This window comes from Dermacentor albipictus, chromosome 5, assembly GCF_038994185.2.
Source record: "Dermacentor albipictus isolate Rhodes 1998 colony chromosome 5, USDA_Dalb.pri_finalv2, whole genome shotgun sequence".
Taxonomy (NCBI): domain Eukaryota; kingdom Metazoa; phylum Arthropoda; class Arachnida; order Ixodida; family Ixodidae; genus Dermacentor; species Dermacentor albipictus.
In genome coordinates this window covers 48,504,957-48,512,500 of record NC_091825.1, presented here as the reverse complement: position 1 = coordinate 48,512,500, position 7,544 = coordinate 48,504,957, and the positions used below count along the sequence as shown (strand labels likewise).

General features: G+C 45.4%; 1 protein-coding gene across 2 annotated transcripts in view; it reads right to left on the bottom strand.

Annotated features, from left to right (window-relative positions):
* LOC135899233 (potassium voltage-gated channel subfamily KQT member 1-like) overlaps nucleotides 1-7,544 on the bottom strand; it is a 307,969-nt gene that overhangs the window by 291,547 nt on the left and 8,878 nt on the right. The gene's annotated exons all lie outside the window — the stretch shown is intronic.

Genomic DNA, 7,544 nt, shown 5'->3' with positions numbered 1-7,544 from the left:
GTCGATAAATCAATGAAGCAACTCCCGGAATACCCGAAACACCCTCCACATCCGAGTAAACGAGTACGAAAGAGGCAGAAGAAAGCAGTGTACCGGCTTTTGTAACAATGTTAGAGTCAATAATAAGCTAGGACACAGGAAAGACTCAGGCACGCGATGAGATGAGATTGAAAGAAAATGTAGAAACTCCACATATATATATCTACATATATATATATATATATATATATATGGTCCGGGTAAATATTCACACTGAAGTAGACATGCGTATGAAGCGGTTTATTGACGTTTCGGCCGGGGTCCGGCCTGCATCAGAATCAATTCAACATATATATATATATATATATATATATATATATATATATATATATATATATATATATATATATATATATATATATATATATATATATATATAAGTGTGTGTTGTGTGTGTGTGTGTGTGTGTGTGGCTTATGAGGATCTACAGAAATATCAAGAAGATGATGTGGGGTTTTCTCATAAAAGAGGCACACCTTTGCACTTTTAATTAGAGCAGACAAGTTTTCTTATAACATATGCGAGGCTAACTGTACAACAAGCGTTGTAAAAAGAGCAAATTTAGGCACGGAACGCACATGTTTTGTGTCTAAAATACACAGCGAAGCGCAACAACAACAACGACAACAACAACAACAACAACAACAACAACAACAACAACAACAACAACAACAATAATAATAATAATAATAATAATAATAATAATAATAATAATAATAATAATAATAATAATAATAATAATCGACAACCGTCCAAACATAGGCACCTCCTAATGACGCTTAGCCTAGTTCAATAACTGCTTTTTGGTCCGCAAAATGTGCGCCATTCGGTTTCGTAACCCAATTCTCGCGTTGCCTAATTCATTTACTCGAGGTCAACTTTCGAGGCTGCCCGCAGGCTCCACCTGTGCAGCGAGGCACCGAACGCAAATCACCCACTGTGGTTAAAGCTGTCTCGCAGAACCCGGGTTGGAACCTCGCCAAAACCATCCTGCCTGGCAGGTAGTACGTAGCTAGGACGCGGACTCGTCATTACTACTGACCGCACTAAATGCCAAAACAGTTACCGCCGCAGGCTTCGGTCTTGTTAAAGGCTCGTGACTGAAATTCTGGCAACTCTGCCGCAGCGTGGCGCACCGATGCATCACGGATAATTGCTGCGAGCAGACGATGCCGGTGCTCGACATTAGCGGCGAAGCTCGCCGTTGTGCGTCGCCGTTGTTTATCAGCGGGCTTGGGCGCGGCCCCGCCGCAGTTTCGTAAACCGCCCATGCCACGTCCGCTACTCCTATCGCTCCGGCGGGAGTCGGCGAGCGTAATTGCGGGGGGCGCGTGAGTGTTTTCCATATCTGGTGGTTTTCCTCGCCTTCTTTGTCCTGTGATGTTGCTCGCACTACTTGCCCATTTTCCTGTACACTACATATATATATACAGGTAGCTAACTGTGTGCAGTTTATTATACGCAACGTTTCCTTATCATTTGGTCAACAGACAGAACTTGACCCATTTGCGTAGTGAATAAACTTGGACGTGCCGTCCTCCTAACCAATAAATAAACATGACAACACAAACCGAAAGTATGTGTAAACCCTGACGTCACGTGACCTATTTTCCGTGCACCAGGCATCGTTATCCGTCTTTGCATCTCTGCATTCTACGATAGTCCAACACAATCAGCTATTGGTCGATTATTTAATTATAAATTACTAATTAGTTATTTGGCATTGCTTGAGACGTATGTATCAATGTGTGCATTATGCATTATTATGTATTAGTATAATGTGCGATTTCGATGGTGTCGACTAGTTGCGAGCAGTGGTAAAATTAAGGCAAGAAACGCTAAGTTCACAAGGTCTCACGCCTAGGTTCAAAAGATGTTACGCATGATATGACTATCGAAGGGCTGCGACATTCTTACACTGACATATTGCATATTAGAGACGTTACACCATACAAGTGATGCAGGCCATGAAATAACCTTTCAGTGGCTTCTAAGTCACTGCGGGATTATCGGCAATGAACGGGCGGATCAAGCTGCCCGCTCAGCCCATACTGAGGCTCACGTCCCAACTCCTCTTTCTAGAACTGACGCAGCACGGAAGCTCCGCCTACTTGCTCGGCAGTGCACTGCATCGCATTGAAATGAGCGACATTTAAGAAATACGCGACTGTACTCACTTGATCTCACACTAAGTCTTCGAGCGCCATCACAGCTTCGCCGTTGAGACGCCACGCTTTTATATCGAATTTGGTTGGGCGTTGCTTTTACCAAAGCCTATGCATTCCGCATAGGGATGACCGACACCCCAAACTGTGACCACTGCGGCCATGAAGAATCAATTGGCCATACTTTGTGCGCCTGCCCGCAGTACAGTCCACAGAGGGAATGCCTTCGCCACGAACTTGACCAACTGGACGACCAACCGCTATCCGAAAAAATAATTCTATAACATCGAAAGGACCTACCGTCACGGAAGAAGGCCGTGCAAGCGCTATTGCGCTTTTTGCGATCTACCGGCCTGTGTGAACGATTTTAACTGGAACGCCTTTTGTGTGTGTGTCTCCATATGTGTGTGTTTCTTTTTTTTTCCTTTTATTAGCGTTTTCCTCTCTGTCATCTTTCTAACCCCTATCCCCCATCCCCAGTGTAGGATAGCAAACTGGAGACTCATATCTGGCTAACCTCCCTGCCTTTCCTCTTCATTCTCGCCCTCTTACACTGACAGCCCTCATTACCATTCCAAGTGACTCCTTACTCAAAGTAAAAACATATAGAAGGAGAGCAAAGAAAGGGAGATATGAGTTGTGTGCTCGCTACCCCCGCACTAGGATGAGGGAAATAGGGGTTGGAAAAGGGCGAGAGAGAACGAGAGTTCTGGTGATTACATAGAGACTAGATGAAATTCTGTACGTCGTAACTGCCGTTGACGTATGCCGACGGACCGGAAGAAGAGCAGTGACGCTCGCACACCCTTCGGATGGGACACCGCAGAACTTCCTCCGACGGAGGCCGTTCATCCGGCGGGTTGAGCCCGACGGAGAGCTACTGTCTCCGCACACTGCCCTGTGGTCCCCGGCACGAAACGTTTACCGTGCGGCAAGGGAGCTCACACATGCGTTGCGCATCGTGGCTTGTTGATGTCATTCGCGAAGACACGGCTGATGATAGTGCACCTAAACATCGTACTTCGCCTTTGCTGCCGGCAGCTGAGCACGAAAAGCCAATTACGTGGTCAGCAATTGCGGCACAACAAACGGAAGAGTTAATAACAATTAAATTAATTTTATGACATCCGAGGACATCCGAGATGTTCTTATGAGTTGTGAATGGGAAAGCCTTAATGTCCAACTGAACCCTACTGACAAGCGAGCGCGTTGAGACGCTTGGCCAACGCAAGGCCCGTGCACTTCGGTTCGTGACGTCATTCTACCTTGCCCCGCTGCTATAGAATCTACGGTGGATGCTTCCGAGTAAGCCAAGGTGATTTTGACGTCGCCGCTTTCGTCACACCGGGGTTGACAATGGGAAATTCGGTTCACGTGGCATGACGTCCTAAAGGAGAGTTCACAGGCCTGCTATCTAGGAAGCGCTGATTTAGCCCGGTGGGTAAAGACACTGGACTTCTGAGGTTTGGGTAGTATGTTCGAAACTCACTGCCATCGACATTTTTGCTTCCCAGTTAATTCTGTTTCTTTAATGCATTTATTTGTTTATAGAGGTTACCGAGGCAAAGTTTAGAACGCAGGCGGAATGCTTTAGCAGTCAAGGAACGCGCGGATGACACAGTGGTTTCCGAGGATGACGTGGCGTCGGGAACGACGCCCTCACACATGACCTGTCGCGCAAGCCCGGCAGCCCGTGTTCGCCTTCGCCCGCACGGTTCCGTCGAGGTGCGCATGCGACGTGTCGTCGAAGCCAACGGGAATTTATACGCCGTTTCTTTGCTACGGACGCCCGTTCTTATCGCTCAGTGCGCCACCTGATGCTTTCACACGAATATTCCAACGGGATTTATTATTTCTTCTGTCCGTTATACATTATATTGAAACACAGTTTATGCTCAGAAACGAGGCAGTTTTCTCGCCGCACTAGTTGCAGTTTTTCACTTCAGGTAGATCGATGACAGATCACCTCCTTCCCCTGTTTTCTGTGCTAGTGCGCCTTTCTTCGGTGGAACCGGAAGTACGAAATAGCAGCTTCCGTAGGAACATTCGAACGTTATTGTTTTGTGGCATTCATAGCAGCAATTGATGCTCTTAAATGCTGTAAACCTGACACCTGCTTCGCGACAGCTTGCTCGATTCGAATGCGGTCACACGAAGCTTGCACGATCTCCGAAACAGTTATCAGCGTCTGTAACACTTACAAGTTGCAGCAGGAACGTTTCCATAGGTAGACAACTACCTCTTTTCCACTTCAACAGAAAACACACTCGCGCCTCGCGCTGTCCTTTCCGCGTAAAACTACAACGTTTCGTGTTCAGACGCGCCGCTCTATTTCAGTGGCTATGACATTGCGCCCCGAGGACTCACGTTGGTTTCCGGCCACTGCTGGCGCATTTGGATCGGGGTGAATTGCAAGAACACTTGTAGGCTTGCATTTTGGCGCACATTAAAGAGCCCCAGGTAGTCAATTTATTCCGGAGTACCCTATCGCAGCGTGTCTCATAATCACATCTTGATTTTGGCACTGAAGAGCTGTCAATCTGACATCTTGTGTTAAATTTCGAGCCCCCACTGAGCTGCTTTGTCATGGCAAATGGCTGGTGGTTCGAGGCGTTTAAAAAACGTTTTTCCAATTGCTTTAAAATTAAGGTTTCTCTTGGCAAATTCTGAGACAATAAATATCGCTGTGTGACACAAATTTTTTGCAATATCTTTCGTTAATGACGGGCATCTTGGTCAACAATCAACATCTAACGCATTTCCTGATCTCGTGACGTCATTCGTGAGAAACCGTGGTTAGTATATTCAAAGGCAAAAGGCAAGGAGACACAAATTATCTATTATTGGAGCGCTAGTCGCTGTAGCTCTATCGAGATTATTTATTTACTTATTTATTTATTTATTTAGTTATTTGTTTGTTTGTTTGTTTGTTTGTTTGTTGTTTGTTTGTTTGTTTGTTTGTTTGTTTGTTTACTTATTTATTTATTTATTACGCGTCTTCAAGAAAAATTACGCATCTCAGACTTCACAGTAAAATCATTCAGCTTGACGTTGCCCGGTACGAATTACTTGAAGTCCACTGGGATCTCGCTCGACAATGGTTTTGTCATTTCGCCCAAGTCTAAGTGTTGCCATCGCGGTGGAACTTCGCACACCAACGGAGGAACCACTAACGCTGGTCTTCCAAAGTGAGGGCGACAACACTGCCTAAGTTTGGATTCCACGGACGGTTAACACCCTGAAAATTGCAAATTTACGCAATTATGCGATAACTGAGGCACCTCCTCTACTGCCCGTTACCTATACATTTTTGTCTAGCTTGTCATAAATTTACAAGGCGCAATATATTTTTGCTGATTATTCAAACGAAACGACACAAAACATGTTTTCTAGGGACGCCAATTCAATCAAGGTGCGGAAATAAATGAAGCATTGTGCGAGCATTTGAAAGCAACCACTTCACCTTCCGTATCGACGCCACATCGCGCGAAAAAAAAAAGGACCAAACGCTATCCATGCGGAGAACAAGCCCATAATCACACGTTTAGAAATTCAAAGTCGTGTATTCTCGCATCCGAGCACGGCTGAGATTAAATATGCAGTAAGAGATAGCCTTGTCTATTTATGCTATATTTGTTTCGTACGTTTTAACCAGTCCTCCGGGAATGACAGCAATTTGAGGATAAATAAAAAAAAAATACGTTTTTAACGCGCAGTGTTCTGCACGAACAATTTTTTTTTTCTTCGCGAGCAATTTTCGTAGCGACTGTGGCAGTGCGAGGTAACAGCAACATCAATCGGCTCGGGGGCAAGAAAGGCTCTACTTTGCGCATTTTAATATTCAAATGCCGTTGATAAAAATAGGTTGGCTGCTGTTCAAACCGAATCAGCAGTGGCGGATCTCAAAAGATGACGTAACATTCGCACGCCTGGCGGCTTATCGGAGCAACTACGAAAGCTCAGTTCTTCGCATCCACCCCCGCAACCTCGCAAATGTCAGCTTCTTTCATTGCGAAGTTCCTTAACCGTGAGATAAATTCGGCGCAACTTCTAAGGCTGTAATTATCAGCGACGCTTCTCGGCTCTCAAGACAACAAGAGAACGGACAAGCAAATAGAGAGAAGCAAGATGTTTCATTTTAAAACTATTGCACGCGCAGCGAGCCTTCCTCCACTACAGCGAAGTGCCACAGCTTATCGTCTCGTAGTCACATGAACGCAGGTTCCTTCGCTGTCTACGTGAATTTCGCAAACTCATGAGCATTTTCTTTAAGCAAATTTGAGGGCACGCTTCTTCGAACTAGCTCGAACGTTCTGAGTGGCGCCTACGGCAAAGTTTATTTGACTCATTTCATTACTCACTGCCACGCTTGCATGACGGCGTATTATGTCGATTGCAAGCCTCACGGCCCTATGCGTATATATTGAGATAGACCGAATTTCGACAGAAACTTCTGCGACCATGCAGAAATCAGAATGGCGACACAGATGCATATAGCACTCATAAAAAAGCCGAACTACATACAGGTAATTGTGTATTGCACTAAAGCAGATAAAGAAAATAAAAAAGTGCCACTACAAAAACAAGCCTGCCGTGTCCTCTCCATACGAAATGTTTCATGTTTTGCCTAGAAAGAGACCGAACAACATTTCTTTCGCTTGAATGTTTCCCGCATGAATCGCAATAACTGGCGCACCTGTGTCAGCCCCAATATATATATATATATATATATATATATATATATATATATATATATATATATATATATATATATATATATAGGCACAGGTAGGGTGGTTTACGCGAGACGTCTGCTTGAAGCCCATTACGCAGCCGAGGTGTATTGAACACCATCGTGAGATATTGATCGGCGCGGTTCGGCTGCAAGAAGGTTACGCAACGTCACGCTGCACGGGTCACTTGATTTGGACAACACTCGCACGAAACGCTCCCCTTAAGACTCGCTGAATGACATGCCGCGTTTGGATGCGGAAGTTCTGAGCCACTCATCGGCGAGCCGCGATGGACAGGTATCGATCATGGCATTTTTCAATTACAGGAGCTCAGCGCGCGCTGAACGACGGGTCTGCAGGCGTTCGCACGTGACCGACCACTGCGCCAGTTGATCAAACGGCCGCTTTCAGCTTGCAACGTGAATTCTTTTTTTTTTTCTATCCACTCGTCCCTGTTATTAGGCGCGTCGCACTTTTCTCACGCATCATGAGTATAGGGATAGCCTGACCTTTGCGCTTAAGAGGAAGCGTTAGCTCGGGTGCTCCTATATCTAAATACATGTAAAAGGAGAATGCGCTTTTCTCGGCGACCACTGCGCCAAATTTG